The following is a 21,721-nucleotide window of genomic DNA, read 5'->3' as shown; positions in this document are numbered from 1 at the left end:
CAGCCTGGGCTCTGGGCTCTCCTGGCTCTCGAGCCTCCGGCCCAGCTGTTGCTGGGGAGGCCATGTCTGTCCTGGGGACTAACAGCTGCAGGCCCGGAAGCCCCCCACCCTCCCCAGAGCAGGTGTGCCCCCCGTGGCCCAGCCTAGCCTGCCAAGGGCTGGTCCCAGGGGTACCGGGGCCCCCTCACCCTCATCTGCTCGGCCCTGGAGGGGCCCTGGGCTGGGACTGACATTCAGGGTGCTCAGGCCTCCTGCAGCCGGCCTGTGGGCTGTGACCAGCCACACAGGGCCCTGCCACGCGCTCCCACCCACCAACACTGCAGGGCCGGCTGGACAAACACACACAGGTGCCTTGTCCAAGGTCCCTGGAGCAGAGAGTGGAAGGTCAGCTTCCCCCGAGGACCACAGAGTATCCTCACTCCAGGCACCCTGGGTGGGCAGCAGTGAGTACCCCAGGAGCCCAGCCCCCCACCCCTGCCCAGACTCGGCTAGGGCCCAGCCCCATGCTGCTCCCCTCCCTCAGGACCCCAGCACCGCAGTGTTCTCCCTGACCTGTGAGCCTGTCCCCACTGTCCACTCCAGGTCCAGGACAGGGGGCCCCTGAGCCATGCAAGCCACTTGTGAACACTTGTCAAGGGGTCTACCCCCACCTGGGGGTGCTTCTAGCAGACTCTGCCCTGCTCCACCCAGCATGGCTGCCTATTTCCTGGGCTGTCCGTGGCCACAGTGGAAGGAGCCTGAGGCTTCAAACCAGGGGCCAACTTGGACCCCCTTTCCCCCTGCCCCACACCAGCTCTGGGCACTGACTCCCTGCCCCCAGCACCCCACCTCTGCCCGGAGCTTCATCTCTGACCCTTGGAGCCCCCCACCAGCGCACCTTCCCAGGACAGGGAGAGGCTCCCAGTTAGGACACAGAGCCTGGGACCGTCAAGGGCAGGTGGCCTCACTTTACAGAGGAGAGGCTGGGGCTCCAAGAGGGCTTTTGCCCCGAGGGCGGACGTGAGCCAGGCCGGCCTGCCCCACATGCTGCCCCTCGTACACTTGGTGTCTTTACTGTGTTGAATGGTGTCCCCGCAAATTCATGTCCACCTGGACCCTCAGCTGTGATCCCATTTTCAGGTATGATTAAATCATGGTGAGGCCAGGCAGGGCAGAATGAACACTAATGTCACTAATGTCACAAGCGCTGATGTCTCCTCCTTAGAGAGAAGGAGGCGGCTCAGGAAGAGGCCAAGTGATGACCTGGCAGAGGCTGGAGGGAGGTGGCCACCAGCCAAGGGGCGCCGGGGGCCACCAGGAGCTGGAGTGGCAGGAAGGAGCCTCCCCTGGAGCCTCCGGAGGGAGCAGAGCCAGCCCACACCTTCACTTCTTTCTCTGGCCTCCGGACTGAGAGAGGGCACCTTCCTGCTGTTTTAAGCCCCCCATTTGTGAACATCTGCACAGCGGCCCCAGGACACTAGCACAGGCCCCATCCCTGGACATGGCGGGTGGGGGCAGGGAACTTGCTCTGTGCCCGTCATCTGGGGTGCCCAGCAGGCCCGCCTCTGGGCACTCCACCAGCTCTCCTGTCTCTGCCTTGTCCCCGAGACATCCACCCGGGCCCGGTCTGTGGCTGTGGCTCCTGACCCAGGTGGGGGGGTCCTGGCCCCGCTCAGGGGGCTCCACGGGCCTCGTTCGTGGGTGGCGTCACCTGACCTGTGCATTGGGTTTAAATTTACATTGTCAACTAAACTGTTCATCCTGGAGGGCAGCGACCCTGGATCAGGAACAGCCCTGCCACAGGAGGTGGCCCTCAGGACGTCTTGGGGCTCCGAGGTCAGAAGCTCACCTCTGTGGCCTGTGACCACACCTGGTGTGGCTGCTACATGTGCGCAGAGGGATGTATTTCCAATCAGCCCAAGTCCCCGGAGGCCTCCCTTGCATGTGGGGGTAAATCGTCATTTCCATCAAGCCCTGGGGCAGTGGGGGGACGTAGAATGAGTGGACCAAACACGGGACCTGAGGACGATGGACAGGACTAGGGACCCAGAGAGATGGCTCTGTAGGGCTGCAGGGAGGGCTGGGCAGCATGGACCCGAGGTGTCTGGCCCTGGTCCTGTTCCCTCACCCCACAGTGGGAGAGGCTGTGACACCCCTGACATCCACCTTTCCTCCACAGGACTGTCCTCTCCCCGACAGGACTGACCCCCCAGGCACAGAGCAGGAGCCCCCCAGGAAGGGAGCACGTGGTAGGCTCGGGTGCCAGGGCTTCCAGGATCGAGGAGGGCGGCATCAGCCCTGAGGTGGATGAAGGGTCAGGGCTGGGAGTTCTGGGGAGGAGGGAAGACCCCTTGCTTCTCCTGTGGCAGGGAATTCCCTGGGCTGTGGGTGGGCTGGACCTCTCAGGCCAGGGCCATCAGACCCCTCATGGCTGCCTGGAGGGATGTGCTGAAAAGGTCAGGAAGCCATTTCTGCAAAAGTGTGTGCAGGGCTTGATTAGTGATGTCTGCCCCAGGCGCCACATGAGGAGCGATGCCATGCATGCCAGTGTTTGCCACCTGGCTGAGAGGAAGCAGGATGAACCAGGCAACCTCTAAAGATCCTTCCCAGCCAGTCCCCAGCCTGGGGTTTCTCAGAACAGGGTCCAGGCCACTCCTGGGAGCAGTCTCTTCCAGACCAACTTCAGGCGTCCAGACTGGAGTGGGCTCTTCAGGACCTTGGGTCTCCAGGTGACTCCCTGGGCTGCCTGGCAAGACGAGGAGGGAGTGGGCACACCAGCTACCCCAGGCTGGTCCCCTCCTGACCCCGTAGTAAAGGAGGCCTGGGCCAGACATGTCTGGTCAGGCAGACAAGGTCCCTGTGCCCTTCTGGGCCCCCGGCACCTCCATCATCAGTTACTGCAGCCTCCCCTGCTTGGCACCCTATCCGTCAGCAGCCTCTGCAGCCCAGGCCCAGCGGTGAGGTGGCTAGCTGGCTTTAAGCAGGTGATTTATCTGGGCTTTGTTTCTCCGCAGCATTTTCAAACCGACATCTGATGGTTTTATTTCTATGGAGCGGCTCTCTGCGTGGTCTGGATTTCCCATCTCCGGGAACCTTTCACTTCTGAGAGAGACTAAAGTGGTGGAGGTTTTATTTTACTGCTTCTCCCCACGCAGGAGTTTAATAATTTAGCAGCAGGTTTGAGGCAGCTCTGCGCAGATTTCTCTTCTTTTCCAGACCCCCATGTGCATGCACCGGCTGGCTGCATATCATGTTTTTCCTCGAAAGAAGTGGTTTTGCTATTAAGATCTTTATTTCAGCTAGATTGTTCTACCATCCCTCGTCTCTGGCCCAGCTGCCCAGGGCCAGCGACAGCTCCACGGGGCTTGACCTGCACCCCTGGCGGGTCGGCCCCAAAACGCCTGCCCGAGGCTCAGCTCAGACACTCGGGCCACACGTTCGGGTCCTTTGCTAGGGAGCAAAGCTGGGCCTCGCATCAGCCCCTCCCTAGGGCATCTTACAGCCCCGGAGGGCAGACCCCAGGGTGGCTGCCACCTCTCAGGGACTCCTGGCTCTGGCTGGGGCCAGTGCCTACCAGGAAGACTCCAAAGAAGAACAAGCACTCATTAAGCACCTACTGTGTGCTGCTGGCCTGACTCGCCTTATCTGTAAACTTGACGTTGGTGGCCTTCCCCTCGTGAGAGGGCGTGAGGCTCTGAGAGGTAGTGATTATTTAACAAACTCTTAGTGTGTTCCTGTGTGCCAGGCACCATTGGAAGGACTGCACAAAATGTGCCCCATTCTCTACACCACAATCCAACACGTGTACAACTGTTAGCCCCAGATAAGGAAACAGAGGCCCAGGGAGGCTGAGCGCCCGTATAACGGGCCAGAGCTGGCGGGTGGGGAAGCAGGCACCTGGTGCACACTGGCTGTCCCCACTCGCCCCTGCTCCTTGGCTGGATGGGTGTGTGTGCCGGGGGAGGAGATTTTGATGAAGAGGAGGATTCCAGGGGTGATTTCAGGAAAACCTGCTGACTGAGGAGGCTTGGGGGGACCTGGGAGTCTAGGTTTGCCCCTCCTGGCCTGGACGTGGAGGGGCATGGGAGGGGGCAGGCCTGGCGTGTGCTGCCCGGATGGGGCAGAAGGGGCTAAGGGGACCATCCCCCTGTGGGTGCCCCTGCAGCGAGCCCCTCCCTGTCTTGTGACCGACTTAGCTAATCACCATCAAAATCGGGTCATAAAGCAAAGCTCAGAGCAGCAGGCCCTGTGCTCCTGGGCTCACCGGGCCCTTCTCAGGAGGGCTCTTTAATTTAGACAACCCTGTGGTGACCATGCTCCCCGGCCCCACCCTGCCCAGCTCCCAGACCCCACTGAACAGAACTGATCAGCTTGGGACCAGGCCCGGCCTCCCCTCCCCACCTGCGTCCTGAGGCTGGCAGAGTGGATGGCTGTCCTCGTAGGAGCTGGGCCCCTAGGACATGGAGACCCAGGAGCTGCGGGGTCAGGTATGGGCGCTCAGCAGCCAGGGTTATAGGGGTGCCATGATGGGGATGCCCCCCTCGGCCCTGTTGAGACAGCAGCTACTGCAGCCTGTCTGTAGCACCTGACAGCACCAGGCACCGTGCTGCACTGATGCCGGGAGCGGCCCCAGGGAGGAGCCTATGGGGGCTGCAGCCACCCCAGGACCCTGTGCCACTGGTGGGAGTGCCCCCTGCCACCCCGACCCCCATATCCCGACCGAATGCAGATCTGGACGCCCAGTGCAAGGTGAAACGTGCGCAGATGGTCAGGAACCTCAGGAGGTGGCCACGGAGCGGCACCCAGCACAGGGCCCTCGGTCGGTGCCCGGCCAGGTCCCCCAGATGGCCAGTGCCAGCCTCCGCCTCAGATGCGGGCACCACAGCCCCTCAGCCCACAGATACAGGCTCTGGGACTGAGTCAGCCCCAGCCCGCCTCCCTCACCCTGGCCCTCCCAAGCTGCCCGGCCGGGAGGGGCTCCAGCGAGCGCCCCCCTGCAGCCCCCTCTCGCTCCTCATCTCCTCCCACACGTGTGAGCGCAGCTGTGGGCCCCCGGCCGGAGGAAATCCTCAGCTTTGCCCAGGCCCTGGGGGACACAGACCTCGTCTAGAACAGCTGGGAGAGAGCGCTGCTGATTGGGGGCTGGGCGGGGGGCACCATTTCTGAAGAGGGAGGCAGGGCAGGGGCTGTTCTCCGAGGACCCTCTGGCAGGGAACATGCACCTTTGAGTTCAGGGATCCGCCCCCACCCACCGAGGAGACCTGGGTGATAGGGCCCGTGGCTGTGGCTGTCCAACCTCTCCTTGCCAGAAAAGAACCCTGAAATTCGTGTCACTGACTTACCTCTGAGACACCCCGGGTTCTGGGCACAGCCAGGGACTGAGGGAAGAAGAGGGGGACAGGAGGGGACACTACAGGGCCCTGAGCCTAAGGAGAGGTGTGGCCCCCTCTCCCAGCTGCCCTGGAGCAGTTCTGGGAGGGCCACAAGGCCGTGGTCTGGTGTGACCCGAAGACAAAAGACAACGCCCCAGGGCGGTACTGGCTTTGGGTCAGGCGTAGGAGTCAGTGACCCTGAGCAGGCTGGAGGTGGAGCTGCTCAGAGACCCCTGACAGGCCCAGCTGAATGGACACATCTTCGCAGAGCCCGCCACAGCTGCAGCATCTCCCTGCCCGGTGCGTGCTGCCCTGAGGAGCAAGGAGGAGGGGGCTGCTTGGTGACCCCAAGGGGGGAGTGGGCCTGCTGTGTCTGCCAGGCCAGAGATGGACAGTGATGCTCCTCAGGGCCACACGTGGGTATGGGCACAGGCAGCTGAAGCCTTGGTCACCAGGAGAAGGGAAGGGGACGGGGCTCACTTGTCACAGGTCCTGAGCGCGTCCCAGTGCTCCTCCCCCTACCCAGGATCCATCCAATGTCCTGAAGGCCTGTGAAGCAAATAACAGAAACGTCAGTCTCCTGGACTTCAGTGAAAAGCGCAAGTGTCTGGATCATGAATTTGGGGGTCATAGCTTGAGGCATGCCTAGATCCAGGCACTCAGCTCTCCTGCCTGTTCAGCTGAGCTTCCCTGGGCCTTCACTCTCCCAGGGAAGACAGCCTCCTCCATGTACTGAGCTGCTAGGTATGAGAGACCCTGTGATCACACGTCATATCCATGGTGGAGAAGAAGAATCTGTGATAAAGCCATTTGCCCACCCCACAAAGCAAAGGCGAGGGGAAGAAAGATCTCTGTCCCCTCAGAGGACTTGTGGCCCTGAGACTCCAAAGTCACAAGGCTGGCACTCGAGGCTGTTGGCCTCCAGCCTACAGACTGGGCATCTCTGTGCCCAGCAAGACCCTTGGCCTTTCGGGTGACCACCCTGTTCGGCAGGATTCCAGGACAAGCTCCCTACGGGCCCTGGGGCAGCAACAAGAAGCAAATCAGCTCTGAACCCCAAACCCCATATCCTGAGCTGTCTGCACCTAGGTGTCCCAACGGCCCCACACGGGGACACTGCCAGCCCTCAGTCTGGTGGCTGTCCCCAGAGCAGCACCTGGCAGGCTCTTTGGGGACCCCTCCCCGGGAGGATGTGTCCATGGGCCACCCCAGGCCCCTGGGAGCAGCAGGACAACTCCTGGGGCAGCTTTAGCACCCACCGAGCATGGCCAGCCACCTCCGGCCCTGCCCTGGCCTCGAGGAGGTGAGCTCTGGGGGTCGAGGTGAAGCCAGGAGTGGACGGCGGCACACAGTGGGTGCTCAGCTGCCGGCCACCCCAGACTCCTCAGGAAGGGGCCCTGGCACGGAGCCCTCTGTCTGGATGAGCCCGCCTCAGGACGGCAGCCCGCCTCACCCTAACGGGGTTCGGGGACAGGAACCGCACCGGACCGGGGGCACAGGGCCCGGCATCTGTGGCCCAGGGCAGTGGGGCCCGCCCATCCGGCTCCGTGCTGCCCAGCCAGGACGGCCGCCTCATACAACAGGGCTCTGAGCCTGGGGTGGGCCGGGAGGCACTGCCCGCCACCCGCCGGCCGCAGGCTCACAAGGGCCCCATTGTGTGGCTGCGGCTGTGGGCAGCAGGTGGCTGCCCGGTCCCACACGGGGAGGCCCTGCCGCCAGCCGCGAGAGCGGAGGAGGGCACCGCGGGCACCAGCAGCAGTGGGGGGGCGCGGTGCGGGTGGGCCGGGCTGGGCCGGGGCGCAGCACACACGGAGCCGGGGCTGCAGCATGAAGGCGCCTATTCTCCCAGCCCTGGCCCCGCCTGCTCGGCCTGGACAGCATGTGGTGAGGCGGCCCCCACCCCGCCCCAGGCCCCAGGCCAGTGCCCGGCCGTGCCCGGGACGTGGATGCCCGCACTGTGGCCTGCCAGTGGCTGGGGCTGGGGACACAGGGCCAGTTCTGAGCAGAGCAGTCCAGGAGGCTTCCTGGAGGTGGTGAGAGGCAAGAGGGGCAGGAAGTGGGCAGTAGGAGGGCCCAGCATGACAGGGAGGCCCCCCAGAGTCAGGGCAGCCCCTAGACACTTTCGGGCAGTAGGACAGCCCCTTGGAGAGAGCTGAGCACAGACACCCCCTCTCTGCAACCTACGGCCTCGGACAGTGGACGTTCCCTCTCTGTGCCTCAGTCTCCCCGTCCGTGGAATGCAGAGAGCCCCAGAATCACACTGGAGGTGGCAGAGAGTGTGACATGAGCTAACCCGTGGACAGGCCAGGTTGGGGTAAGCACCACGCCAGGGCTGGTCATCCCTCCTCTCAGAGCCAACATACAAGGCAAAAATCTCTCCCCTCCGCAGGCCCTGCCTGGGAAGTCCCCTCCCCACCTAGCTGGGCCTGTCTTCCAGCAGCTGGCAGGGAGGGACACCAGGAGGGGCTCGGCCTGCCGCCTTCCTTGGCCCCTGACTCCTCCCAGCCCTACCCCCACAAGGGCCTGTCCTGCAAGCAGCGAGCCGGCGCCTGGCCGCCCCGGTTTGGACACAGGGCAGTCTGCTCCCGCAAAGGCAGGAGGCTGGGGCTTGGCTCTCACCCGGCCCCCCACCCCAAACCGGCTGGAAACACATATGGGGGCGGCCACCCAGCCTCCCTCCCCAAAGTGGCATTAGGTAAGGACAGCTGGAGCCAGGCAGAGAGGCTGGCCGGTCCGATGGTCAGTCAGGGCTCTTGCAACCAGACGCTGGGCCAGTTTCACCACAGCTCCCCGGCCGGCCTGGGGCTCTGGGCCTGGCAGTCAGAGGGGGTTGCCTGGAGCCCAGACTAGTGGGCAGGCGGTCCCTCTCCATTGCCACCGGGGGCCTCACAGCTGCTGTTGGCACAGTTGTCCCTCAAAACAAGAGGTTCGAGTTAATGGAGTTTTAATGTACAGGATGTGACAGAAATGAAAGGCAGGAATAGTCAGCCCCAACAGCAGGATTTCAGTCAAAATAATACTTGGCCCTGGGCCTGGACGCCCCCAGGACCGCAGGGGCATGGACACTAACCCACACCTTTGGGCAGCCCAGCCCCGGCCATGAACACAAAATCATGGGGGTCAGGGGGCCGAGGGAGGCCCAAAAATGGCCGCCATGGGTAGGGGTCACCTGCCTCACATGAGCTCCGCACAAGGGCCTTGGGCAACTGAGCAGAACCCAGATGGCCCCACTTCACAGATGGGAAACCGAGGCCCAGAGCCCACTGATGCCTCGGGGCTGGTGCTGGCAGGATCAGCGTGGGGCAGCCTGTGCTGGACCAGCCCCACTTCGGCCTCTTCCCAAGGAGGAATCATCCCTTCTGAGACTCCTGTTCTCGCCTCTTGCACTGCCGGGGAGCCGGGGGGCCGGGGGGCTGGGGAGCTGGGTCCCCGCAGACCTCCCCTCGTCCGCTACCTCGAGGGGCAGGCAAACTGCTTGGCTCTGAAAGCCAGACCTTTCTGGGGCCTACCCCTCCCCAGCATCTTGGCTCAGCCTCCTGGCGGCCCCTGCCCGATTCCTCCTGTCCCTGGCCCGGCCAGCGAGGAGGCCTTCCGGGGCTGACTCTCCAGAAGGGGCTCGGCGTACAATGCCAGCCTGTTGGGGCGACTCCGGCATTCAGGGAAGCCGGGGTGTCAGGGAGAGACGTTCCAGGCAATTGAGAGCGCTCAGCCAGCCATGAGACGGCGGTCGCTGCAGGGCCCGTGGGAAGAGCACGTTTGATTCACCAAAGCCGGAGCCAGATGAGGGCTGCCCGCCCTGGGCCTGGCCCGCGGAGCCGCCTCACTGAGGCCTGGCCCAGGGGGGACACGCAGCCTGGCTGGGGCCGCGGGTCTCACCTTCTCGTCCCTGCCCAGCCAAGCTCCACCGTCCCCATCCCCACTGCACAGCTCAAGGCTGCCTCCTCCAGGAAGCATGCCTAAGGCCTCCCTCTCCTCCCTGTAGCTAATAGTGGGCAGTGAAAGAGCCGAAGAAAGGGAACCGGGCTGCATCCGTGCTCTCCCTTCAACCCCGACTTTGGCTGCCCAGGCCCGGTGACAGCCCCAGTCTCTGACAATCCCCACAGGCATGTCCCTGTCCTTGGAGGACTCAGGCCAGGGCGTGTCCATCATCCCTGGGTCTCGTGCCTGACACAGTGCTGGCTGGCAAAGCGAGCCCCGTGGAGACCCTGCTGGGCTCCTGCCTCTGGGGATGACAAGACCCCTGTAGGCGGGCCTGACCCACCGTCCTGGCTCTGCTTTTCACAGTGGCGCCAGCAGGCTGTCCAGGGGTGCGTGGGGAGGGTAGGGAGGGGCGAGGGCGGGATGGGGGGGATGGGCAGGGGGCTCCCTGCCTGCGGTCGCCTGGATGTGGCACAAATCAATTCTCCCCCAATTTCTTGCTGGGCCAATCTGGAGCTGGATCAGAGGAGGAATTCCACAGCCAACGGAGTGGAGCCAGGCTTAACGCTGAGCAAACCGGCTCCCCCACTGCCCCCCCAGCCCGAATCACAGCCAGAGCCCAATTACCCGCTCCCTCCCGTCACGCCCTGTGGCTCCGGGCAGGGGGCAGGCTCCGGGCAGGGGGCAGCCTGACGCTCCCAGAGGCCCCAGTGTGCCCCGCCTCCCACTCAGCTCCGTCTGCCCACTGCCCCCCCACCCCCACCCTGGCCAAGAGAGGAGGGAGCTGGGCCAGGTGGGGCCCGTGCTGTCCCACTGAGGACCCGGCTTGGCCCCTGCCCCTAGCGGGGCTGCTGTCAGCTGCCCAGAGCTGCCCCAGCCCATCAGCTCCAGGTGGACGGTGTGTCTGTCTGGACACTGTAAGTGTCCCCTGAAACGTGGGCTTCGTGGCTGCAGAGTGACACCAAATGGCCTGTCCCCAGTTCTTCCCACATTTTAAAATATGCTAACAAGTTCGGCTTTTGAATGAGTTGAATGAGTTGGGTGTCCCCGGCCAGGAGGGCAGCATGGGGAAACTGCATGTTGGCAGTTGGCAGACATGCAGTGGGTGGGCTGGGGTTCGACCCAGGGGCCCAAGGACTGGGCTCAGGTGTTTGGGCTTCACAGGGCCACTGAGGGGGGTCACTGGAGGCATCTGTGCAAGGCAGTGGCTCAGCCTCCTTCCACTTGGGCCCCGTCTGTGAGGAGGGTGCTCTGGGTTACTGTGGCCACACGCAGGAAGGACCTGGTGACCAGGATGTCTCAGCAGCTTTGCTGCCCTCTCACTGCTCATGGGCCTCCTGCTTCCCAGGATCAACGCCTCTTGCTTCTCCGACAGCCCCTCCCTGCCTCCCTCCCTGCTTGGTACACTGACCAGGTGATGTGAAGCCCCAGGGCCTTTGCACTTGCTCTTCCTGTAACGTCTCCACCCCAGAGCTTTGTACATACACTCTGTCTTGTCCATCAGATCCAGGCAAAGAGGCCATGTCTTAGTCCACTCAGGCTGCTATAACAAACAGCGCCAGCCTGGGTGCTTTAAACAGCAAAGCTTGATTTCTCACAGTCCCAAAGGCTGGAAGTCCCAGGTCAAGGTGCCGGCAGATTCTGTGTCTGGTGAGGACCTGCTCCCTGGTTCATAGATGGCCGACCTCTTGCTGTGTCCTCCTCAAGGAAGGGGCAAGGGCACCTTGGGGGTCTCTTTTAGAAGGACACTAGTCACCTCCTAGAGTCCTTACCTCGTGACACCATGACCTAGGGGATAGGATTTAACACAAGAGTTTGGGGGACACGAGTATTTGGTCTAGAGCATCCCCTGAGAAGCCCTTCCTGACCAGCCACTGTGCCCACACTGTGTTGTCCTCTCCCAGCACTGACCCTCAGTGACCTCATGTGTCTGCCTCCCTGGTCATCTGTCTCCTCCTTTCAGACTGTCTGGACCTGAGCTCCATTCACTGCCACGGCCCCACAGCCTAGTCCAGCCCTGACCCTCGGGAGGCACTCAGCACGTGATACTCCATGAATTGTTAATGAGTGACCATCAGAATCCCCGGCTAAACTGAAAATAGTGACCTAGCCATTTGGTTACATGATCTGCCTACATCTGGCATGTGATTCTTTTCACTGAATTAACCAGCTGTTTCGGAGTCACACATAACCAGGCTGATTAAATTCATTTTTGCGGGTTGATTTGAGTTGATGGATTGGAACAGAGGGTTCAGCAACAGATCTCACACACAGGGAACTTAGCCCATTGGGAATTGGTGAAGGAAGCATGGATTCTACAGCGACTGTTGTGGGGACAACTGTCTACCCATAAATACCCGTACACTCAGATCCCTACCTCACACCACACACAAAGTGAATGCCAAGGGGATGCAAGCTCTTAACACGGTCAAGAAAATGAGCACTAACGTTGCAGTCAAGTTGCGGTGCCTGACGCCAAGGCCAGAACTCATGGAGGAGACTGACACAGGTGCTTCACTGACATGTCAAATACCTCGGGAGCAACCTGGCAACCTGCACAGGACAAGGTTTAAAATTAGTGACAGATGGTGGCCTGCCTCAGTTACGGAGAAGCCACCGGGAGAGGGGAGACAGTCTGAGCTCGGAAGACGCAGGGACAGGTGGTCCTGGGAGGTTGGCCCTTAGTGGGAATGTGAAAGGATGGGATTTCTTAGCTGTCACTGCTTTTGGGGAGCACAGGGCTCAGGAATGTTGATGGAGGGAAGCCTCTCTCAGGCCGGGATGTGGGAGCTCCTGGCAGTCACACGGGCACAGGACCCCTCAGAGCACGCAGGACCTCCACAGCAGCCAGGCAGCCCCTCACACTGAGTCCAGCTCACGGGCCCTGGGGACCGCATTGTGGGGGGACCCAGGTGGTCAGGTGGGAGTTCATGGTGATGCTGGGTGATTGGGAAGGAGACAAATCAGGAACTTCGGTTGGGAGGATCGTAGCCACACAGTGAAGAGAATAGGAAGCAGCTTTAAGGTTGACAACTTGGGGGTGTTGACAGGATCCTGTCTGATGTACAGGTAGGCGCCCAACTGGTGCTCACACAGTGAGTCAGTGAGCTCGCCACCAGGCAAGACAGAGTTTACATGCCCTTCAATTCCTGGACTTACAAAGAGAAATGGGGAGTGGGAGGGAGGGAGGGAGGCAGGAAGGAGGGGGAGAAGGAGGGAGCCAGGGGGAATGTGGGGGATCGGGGTCCTCAGGGACAAGGTGCAGGATGGGGGTCCTCGGGGAGAAGGTGGGGGGCGGTGGTTCTCAGGGGGCAGGTGGGGGCAGGGGTTCTCGGGGGGAGGTGGGGGCAGGGGTTCTCAGGGGGGAGGTGGGGACGGGGTCCCCAGGACAGAGGAGGCTTCCCTAACCTGGGCAGGAGGCTCTGGCGTCACCCGCTGGCGGCCCCTGGGAGCCCCATCCTCAGGCACCCTGGCCGGAGCGGCCGCACACCCCCTCGCAGCACAGGGTGTCGGCTGGAAACACCCTCCGGGCTTGGCAGGCAGCTGCTGACTCGGCTTCGGCCTTGGACGCCAGGCTGGGGCTTCTGGCTGTTTGTCTCACCAGGGCTCCGCGGCCCCCCGCTGGAAGCCCACTTCCCTAATTACACGTTGGGGCCGCGGTGGGCCAGCCTGGCGGCAGTCTCGGGCTGGCTGTCATCTCAGAGGGAAATTTCCAGCCTCTGGGCCCCAGGGGACCCCAGACCCTGCTGGCTCCTGGCTGCCGTGGAGCGGGACACATCCGCACCCTACGGAGTGGGAACGGCTATGTCCCAAGGTCCCACGCTGGCTCCCACGGCCGGGCCGGGCCTCCTCTCCCAAGAGCTGTTTCCTTACAGCCCAAAGACAGAGCCTCCTGCTTTTGCGGCTGCAGCTGGGCTTGGACGGGGGTCAACGTCCAGTGTAGCCACCAGCTGTGTGACGTTGCCCAGGTTGCTTTACCTCTCTGAGCCTTGTCTTTGCATGTGAGGCAGGAATGATAATACTCGTATCTCCTGGGGTCTCTGTGGGGCTTGAGGGTGCGTGTGCAGTCTTAGCCACAGCAGGTGTGGCTGCCCTGAGGCCCGTCCTACCCGAGCTGGGGAAGGAGCAGGGGCCTCTCCGGTCAGAAGGCCCTGATTCCACGTCGAGCAGCAGAGCTGCTGAGGGAGGTCCCTGCTCTGGACTCTCTTCAGTCTTCCCATAATCTGAGGGTAAAGTCAGGGACGGTGTAGGGAACCCAGCATTCTGTCACCTGTCCTACAGAGGGAGCCCAGGCCTCAGGCCCAGGAAACCAGGAGCTTAAGACCCCAGACTTGCCAGCGGCCTGGTTTGAATCCAGCTCTGCAGCTTCCTGGTTCTGATACCAGGCTCGTCACTGGGCCCCTCTGCCTCAGTTTCCCCACCTGGAAAGGGAGAGGCCAACAGTACAAGCCGTAGCGGGCTGTTGTGAGGAAACCTGGGCCAGGCCATGGGCTTCTTGGAGCTTTAGGTATCTGGAGCAGGCTGTCCAGAGAGTTCTGCCAAGTTCAGGGACCCAGGGGAGCCAGAGTGTGGGCAGGAGGGGGGCAGGCAGGAGGACCAGATCAGGCCACACGTGAAGCTAGCTCTGGGAATGTTCACGGCATGTCCCCAGGACTTGGGGCTGGGCTGGGCACACAGTGAGGACTCAGCAGGAGCTCTGCGAATGAGTGAACGACCTTGTGAGTGAATGAATGAATGTGTGAATGAACGACTGTGTGAATGAGGGAAGGAATGTGCCAGTGAGTCAGTGTGACTTATGCTGGCAGCCCTTCCAGCCCCAAGCGCCACAGGAGCTCCCTCTGGGAGGGCAGCACTTCTCCAGAAAGTCTGCCAGCAGCCAATGCTTCTGTTGGACACCTGAGCAGGGGCGGGAGGGGCAGGGGATTCTACCAAGGCTGCTGGGGGCATGACCTCCAACCTCACCGGAAAACGGTCATCAAGTGACCAGTGACAAAAGAGGGATGTGAGAATAAGGCCTCCCTCCTACTCCCAGGAAGGCCATGTGGTGCAGCTTTGGAGCGAAAACCCAGAGATGCCCTCGCCCATTGCCAGAGCTCCCGCATTCCCAGGGACCGATCTGAAACAAGTCAAAAGAGGACAGGGGTACAGGGATGTGGCCCGCCACCCAACAGTGGTCACAGTGCAGAAAAATAACCCAAATACCTATAGAGGGGAGGTGTACCTCATCGGGCAAAATAACGTCTCAATAAGGCAAAGACCAGAATCAGGGCCAAAAAGTATAGCGTGGTGTATTATCCACTGCTGTTGCTGTGGGCCGAGTGTGCCCCCCAGATTCCTATGTTGAAATACTAACCCCCACTTCCTCATGATGTGACCGTATTTGGAGATGAGGTCTTTGAAGAGGTGATGAAGGTAAAATGACGCCATATGGGTGGACCCTAATCCAATGTGACTGGTGCTCTTATACAAAGAAATCAGGACACACACACGCACAGAGAGACACCATGTGGGGACATGGGGAGAAAACAGTCGTCTGCAACCCAAGGAGAGAAGCTGCGGGAGGCATCAGTCCTGCTGACGCGTTGATCTCTGTCACTCGGGATTTCTGTGTTCTCCGGGACTGTGCGAGATACATTTCTGCTGTTTAAGCCACCTTGTCCGTGGGATTTTGTTAGGGAGGCCTTAGTGCACTAGGGCAGCTGTGTAAAAAATCGTCCCCAAACTTACCTGCTTAAAATAACTACAAACACTTGCTGTCCACGCAGGTTCTGAGTCCAGGATCTTGGGAGCAGCTTAGCTGGTGGGTTCTGGCTCGGGGTCCTCGTGAAGATGCGGTCAAGCTGTCGGCTGGGCTGTATCATCTGAGACGGGGCTGGAGGGTCCACTTCTAAGGGGGCCCACCTCTCGCTTCTGGGACTGGCAGGTCAGTGCTGCAGGCGGGCTGGGGGGTGAGCACCCCGCGAGCATCCTTCCGGCACGGCGGCCGGCATCTCTCTGGGTGAGTACTCTAGAGAGGTTTTTAGGACCTGGCTTCAGAAGTCACGCTCTGTCACTCTGCAGTATCCCACCAGATACGCAGACCAGCCCTCCTCAGTGCACGGGGACCACACTGAGTGGGAACGCCGGCGTCTGAGAACCATTGGGACCACCTTGGATGCTGGCTGTGCACACAGGATTACAGAGGCTGGATTCCATGCTGCTCTGCAAGATTTTTCAACTAGTAAATGAATACATTCCACATGCATTTATAGGAAAGTCATCTGGAGAGACATGCACCCCAAAGTTCCCCAGAGTTATACTTGTGTGTTTGGGACTGCAGTAGAAATTTGGGGCTTCTCTCTGTTGTACTTGAGTTTTGTGATGAGCATGTCTTATTTGCATAATAATGTTTAAAGCTTTATGCAAAAGATAAAGAACGTGAGCAAGACCAGAAGTTTCCAAGTCCCAACCTTAAAGCTGAAGGCTGTGCAGCGGGTCAGACCACCCTTCCTGGGGTCCAGCCTCCTGAGAAGGCAGGAAACAGTTCAGTGCTCCGGTGCAAATGTTTTCATCACAAATGGTCATCGCTGCAGTCCGGCGCCCGGCCACTTCTTCCTTCATTGTTGAAGCATCAGGGTGTGTTTCTTCGGTGGGTTCTGCTGTCACCTGGGCTGAGTCGATACACAGAAGTACTGAAAGTCACGAACAGAAGGAAGGAGCTCTCAAGCCAGCCTCTTGGCTAAGATTCGATGTCTCCCACTGTGGGGACGTTGGTCTCCTCCCTGTGGCACAGAGCCACCCGGGGCTGCAGTGCGGGCGGGAAGGGAAGTCTGTCTCACTCAGGGGACCCTGGTGGGGTCAGATCCTCTGGTGACCACAACGGCAGCTCCAGAAAGAGGGCTGAGCACACTGGACACCCAGGACACATGCACGGCGCCACTTCTCGGGGCTTAGCACCTATACTCCCTAGCGCCCCAACCTGACCCTGAACCCCAACACAGTAGCCACGTTATGAGACGTGTCGCTACTGCCGCTGCCCCAGGGGCTCCCAGAACCTCCACCGGCTGATGGAGGACACATGACCCCATGGGGGTGCAGGGGCATGTTGGGGTCACCTGGCTGACCGGATGGGATGGGAGACCCAGCTCGCAGCAGAAACCACCTGTTGAGGGGGAAGCCCAGCCTGCACTGGGACCCTCCTGGCACCACCGGCCAGGTGCCGCCAGCCTCCAGCCCTCTGGCCTCAGTCCCTCTCAGTCACGGGCTGTAACCAGCAATTACCAGAGAAAACCACAAACGACTGCACAAAATTGTCCCAAATCCCCAAAGCAGTGAACACACAAACCTCCCAGGGACGAGGGGGGCCTTCAGGCAGATCCCGCCTCTCAGCAGTCCCCTCGGGGCCCCCAGGGTGGGCTGCAGTGGCAGCCCCTCCCAAGGCGTCCTCCGGGCTGGCGCCCCTCCTCATTTCGGCGCCTCCGGGATTCCGGGCTCTCCCGCAGGAAGCCGCGCGGTCCCCGCAGACGGCCAGGGCTTCCTTCGGAAGTTGTTCGGCTGGAGCCTGAGGTTGGCGCGGCGAGGGGAATGAGTCCTCCTAATTACAAGTGTGCAGAAATCGCCGGCCGTCGGAAACGGGGCGATTACATGCTCAGGGCTGGCAATGCTGCAGACGGCGATCTGAAATGAATTATGGCCACTGGACGACTCCCCCTGGAAACTCAGCTCCAGGGGTCCCCTCTGTAGGGCAGCTGCTGGACATACAGCCCCCTTCCTGGCTGGGACCGTCTCCCTCAGCTTTAAGGTTCCCAGAGGTAGGGGGACACCCTGACAGAGCCCTGGGCTGTCAGGGGTGGTCTCTCACACCCCTCCCTGAACTTGGGGACCCACGGAAGGCAAAGCTTTCCAGCCCCCCTCCCACTCTGAGATCCCATGCAAACCAGCCACGTGCACGCGGGGGACTGTGGAGACCCCAGCTAGGCCCTGTGCGCCCCCGGGCGGGAGTCCCAGAGGTGGGCCTCATCCCCCACCCAGAGTCAGACCCCAGGCAAGGCCCCAGCTCCCGGAGCTTGTTTGCAGGGCTGTGAGGAGGTGGAGAGGGAGCAGCAGCCAGCGAGGGGGCTCCTGGCTCCGTCTGCAGGGTGGGAACCCGGGATGTTTATGTGCCAACTCCTGGGGTCCTTCCAGTGTCCAGAGGGTCCCCAGACTGGCTGGCTGCGGAAGGAGTGGAGGGAAGCACCGCAGTGGGCCTGGCTGTGTCCCCTCTTGGTCCCCTGTGCAGGGCAGAGACCAGGGCTAGGGGACAATTCCTGAGCACCCAGGCATACAGGAGGTGCTTAATAAATGCAGATGCCCTCCTGGGAGGGAGAGGCAAAGCGAATGAGGGAACCCTGCTCCCTTTCCAGCCCCAGCACAGGCCTGCACTGCACACAGTAGGTGCTGAGCTAAGATCTGCCCCGGGAACCACTGTGTGCCCAGGAGCTGGCCCACCCTTCCCTGGCTCGCAGCCAGGCCTTAAGGGGTAATGGCGGGCTGGCAGGCAGCCTCCCCAATGCTGGTCCATCTCCGCCCTTTGGTCTCTTCCTCTCCCCCCATGCCCACTCATCCAGCTCCAAACAGGGCTCTGTTGTCCACCAAGGCACACGCCTGGAGGCGGGGGACATCAGGCCACTGCCCCGAGCACACATGGGCTTGGCAGGACCACAGGAGAGGCCGCTGCCCCGCTCACCGAGCTCCTGGGGCTGGTGGCCGGCTTGACGGCCTCCAGGATGGAGCTCTTGATGGGACCCTGCCCCCTCACTGGCCTCTGTCCGCAGTGGCAACACAGGCGGCCGAGATGTGGGCCCTGCCACTTCCCACTTGCGTGGACCTGAGCCTTGGTTTCCACCCCTGCATCTCCCAGGGAAGTATGAAGAGGCCATGTGCGTGGCAAACGTCCTCTCCTCATGTCCCTCCAGAAACCAGTGTCTCATCTGAAGCCAAGGCACCGGACTCCTTGCAGCTGCCTGTAGCCAACCCTCCTCCCGAAGTTCCAGACCAGCCCTCCGGGCACCCCGAGGGCCACCTCCAAGGCCGGCAACCTTGGCTCATCCCTGCTGGCTTCAGGAGGCTGGTGGAGATGGTGTCAAGTCGGGGTCAGAGAGTGTCAGTCACTGCACCCCAGGCGGCGTCCACTCGGGTCCAGGCCCCTCCAGGCCTCTGTCCAGTCGCACTGGTGATGGATCCACACCGTGAAGCCAGCCCCATGCTGGGCCCAGCACCCCCCTCGCTGGGTTCCCAGGGCCCTGGCAGCCTGGCCACCCTGGCCAGCAGCTCCCCTCCCCAGCCAAGCCCACCCCCCCAGGCTGGCACTGTGCCCGCAGGCCCCAGCCAAGTCTAGACTGAAGGATGCTGGGAGCATGCAGGAGCCTCTCCCACCTGGAGCCCCTGCCCTTTCCCTGCCACCTCTTCACGCCCTTGCACTCCTGCCCAAAGCACCCTCGTCCAGCCTTTCTGTCCTCTCCTTGGTCTGAATCAGCTTGGCCCAGCAGACACATCTTCCCACCCTGAGTTTTCCTCAGTCCAAAGGAGGGTGAGTAATTACACTGCTATAAACTGGAAACAGTTCTCAGCTGCAGTGGCCGGGGCCAGCAGGTCCAGACTCCCACCCAGAGCCCGCAGCTGTGGCTGGGCTGTCTGCCTGGTGGCCGGTGGGAAAGCCAAGGCCCTGGGAGGAGGGTGGACTGCGAGACCTGTCTGGGGCTCCCCCCGCTGCCCATTCATCAGTTACCCAAGGTCAGACACACAGAGGGATGGACAGACAGAAAAACAGATGATTGGATGGGTTAATAGATGGACAGACGGATGGATGGATCGATGGATGGGTGAACAGGTAGACAGATGTATATTTGGATGGATGGATGAATGGATAAATGAGTAAAGTTAACTGGGCCTGGGAGGGCAAACAGAGCCTTCAGCTCCTTTCTCAGGGGCTCATAGAGGCAAAGCCACCAGCCTGGGGGCTGAGCCCAGGCTTGGCCCTCCCCTGAGGGACTCACGCACACCCCGAGTCATCCTTTCCCCGCCCTCTGAATCTGGTGGATGGTTCTGCGGGCGGGCACATTCCCAAAGTCTTGCCTGGGCTATTTCTTGCAAGGACTTAGATGTCAGGCAGCCACCTCTGTCCGGCAATGCTGAGGGGCACCAGGGACAGGAAGGGCGTGGGTGGATTCCAATCCCCATCCTCTCTGGACCCGTCTGTGCGCCTGGCTGCAGAGGGCTGAACGGTACCCACCCCCCAAAAAAATTTATGTCCACCAGAATCTGTGAATAGGATCATATTTGGAAAAAGGGTCTTTGCAGATGCAATTAGGATAAGGTTCTCTAGATGAGGTCAGCCTGGATTAGCCGGGTTGGCCCTAAACCCAATGCCGAGTCTTTATAAGAGACAGAAAAGACACATTGAAGAAGAGGCACAGATTGGAGTGATTTGGCCACTCGCCAAGGAACACCAAGGATTGCCAGCCACCACCCCAGGGAGCCACCTCCCTCCACGTGGGTGGGCTGTTCGTTTCCTGCCCACCAAGCCGGGGGTCCCCCAGCAACAGAGGCTAGGCACCTGGGTCACCTGGCTGCACGTCCGGCACCTGCCCAGCGCGTCTCCCCAGACTCTCTGAGCCCCAGGCCCATAGTGCAGAAGCTCCCTCCCTTCCCATCTCAGCGCCCCAGTCCCTGGGGAGGTGGGCCTGGAGGGAGGCTGTGGGCTCCCCACCGTCTCTGCATACACTGTCTCACCAGCAGCACAGCCCTGGCCCCCTCTCCGTCCCTCCAGCCGAGGTGTGGCCATGGCGGCTGCTGCCCATCCCTGCATGCTTCACCCCTCCTCCACACCCCCATCAAGAGTCACTCAGCTCCCTCTGGTGTAAAGGTGTTAGGAGGGGGTTCTCTTCCTTGGCAGGCCCCTGACTGAGGGGCCATCCTGCTGTGAAGCCATGTGCTCCCACCCGCGGCCCAGAGCTGCAACTTCTGACCTCCTCCCCACCTAGGTGGCCGCAGACAGCCCTGCTGGACACCCGAGCCCCGACTGAGCCCTCTTGCTCCGTGTGGCCAGCGCTCTGGTGTCCAGGTCATGGGAGTGCCGCCCACTTCAGCCCCCTTCCCACCTCCTCCCAGACAAGCCCTGGGTACAGGCCGACACGAACCAGGCTGAATGGCAAGGGGTCTTCTCAGGGGCTGTGAATGCAAGAGTCCCGCTTTACTGCAGAGCCCTGGGCTGCCGGTATGGTGCTCAGGGCAGGGCTCCTGCTGGGGGACCCCCAGCCCAGCCCCCAGGATGCCCTCTGAGCTCCACAGGCCTCCCCGGCCTCCCCACCCTCTGAGGTCATTTTCCGCTTGGCCCACACCCGCTGGAAAAAGAGACCAGGGCATCTCGTTGCCAAGCCAGGGGGGCCGCTGGGGAGCAGCGGGAACCCGACCAGGCAGCAATTTAAACCAGGAGGCGCAGCCCGTCAGCCGCCAAGGGAGGGGGCTGTCAGGGCCAGGCGGGGCACCCCTCAAGGAGAGGCCTCCTCTGGCACCGACGTCGGGTGACACCACACCCTCGGCCCCATATTCACCCCATCTTACAGATGCTCACAGGGCCCGGGGCAGCATGGCCATACTCAAACCCAGTGGCCCAGATCTGGGCTGGGTCTGGGAGCCCCGCCAGCCGCATGGACAGAACAGGGGTGAGTGGGGCAGCCACTCAGTCCTGGGGCACCGTAACAAAGGACCACAGGCTGGATGGCCTGAAACAACGAAAATTAATCTCAAAGTCTGGAGCCAGAAGTCTGAAATCAAGGTGTCGCAGGGCCCGGCCCCCTCTGAGGCTCCTGGGAGGCTCCCTCCGGCCTCGTCCAGCTTCTGGGGCTGCCAGTGTCCCTGGGTTTGTGGCCACGTCCCTCCCGTCTCTGCCTCGTCGTCACACAGCCGTCCTTCTGCGTCTGTGTTTAGGTTTTCTTTTCCGGCATGGACACCAACCACCCTGCCTCCACCATGCCAGTCTGACCTCATCGTAACTCGATTAATCTGCAAAGACCCTATTTCCAAATAAAGTCACTTTCTGAGGTTGTGGGTGGACATGAATTTTGAGGGGACCTGTGGAGTGTCCCGGGATGTGAGCAGAGACCTTGCGTCAGGAAACCGTGTCTGACGAATGAGGAGCCGCTTACAGAGCATGGGCCATGCGGCATCAGGGCGGGCAGTACCGGGGTCCTGAAGCCAAAATGCAGCCGGGTGTCAGAGGAGCAGCTGGAGGCTTTGGGGCGGGCCTGGCTGGGGCGAGGGGAGCAGGGGAGGGAGAGGCATGGGACCCCGGGGCTGGGAGCCCTCCCGGGCCCTGCAGCTGGCTCACTGTGCATGCTGGCGGATGCAGTGGTCAGCAGATGCCCGTGGAGTGACCAGGAGTGAGGGGGCAGCAGGATTGTGGAAGGAAGAAGGCCCCGAGTCAGAGAAAATGA

This window comes from Stenella coeruleoalba, assembly GCF_951394435.1.
Source record: "Stenella coeruleoalba genome assembly, chromosome: 15".
Lineage (NCBI taxonomy): Eukaryota > Metazoa > Chordata > Mammalia > Artiodactyla > Delphinidae > Stenella > Stenella coeruleoalba.
This window is presented reverse-complemented; position numbering follows the sequence as displayed.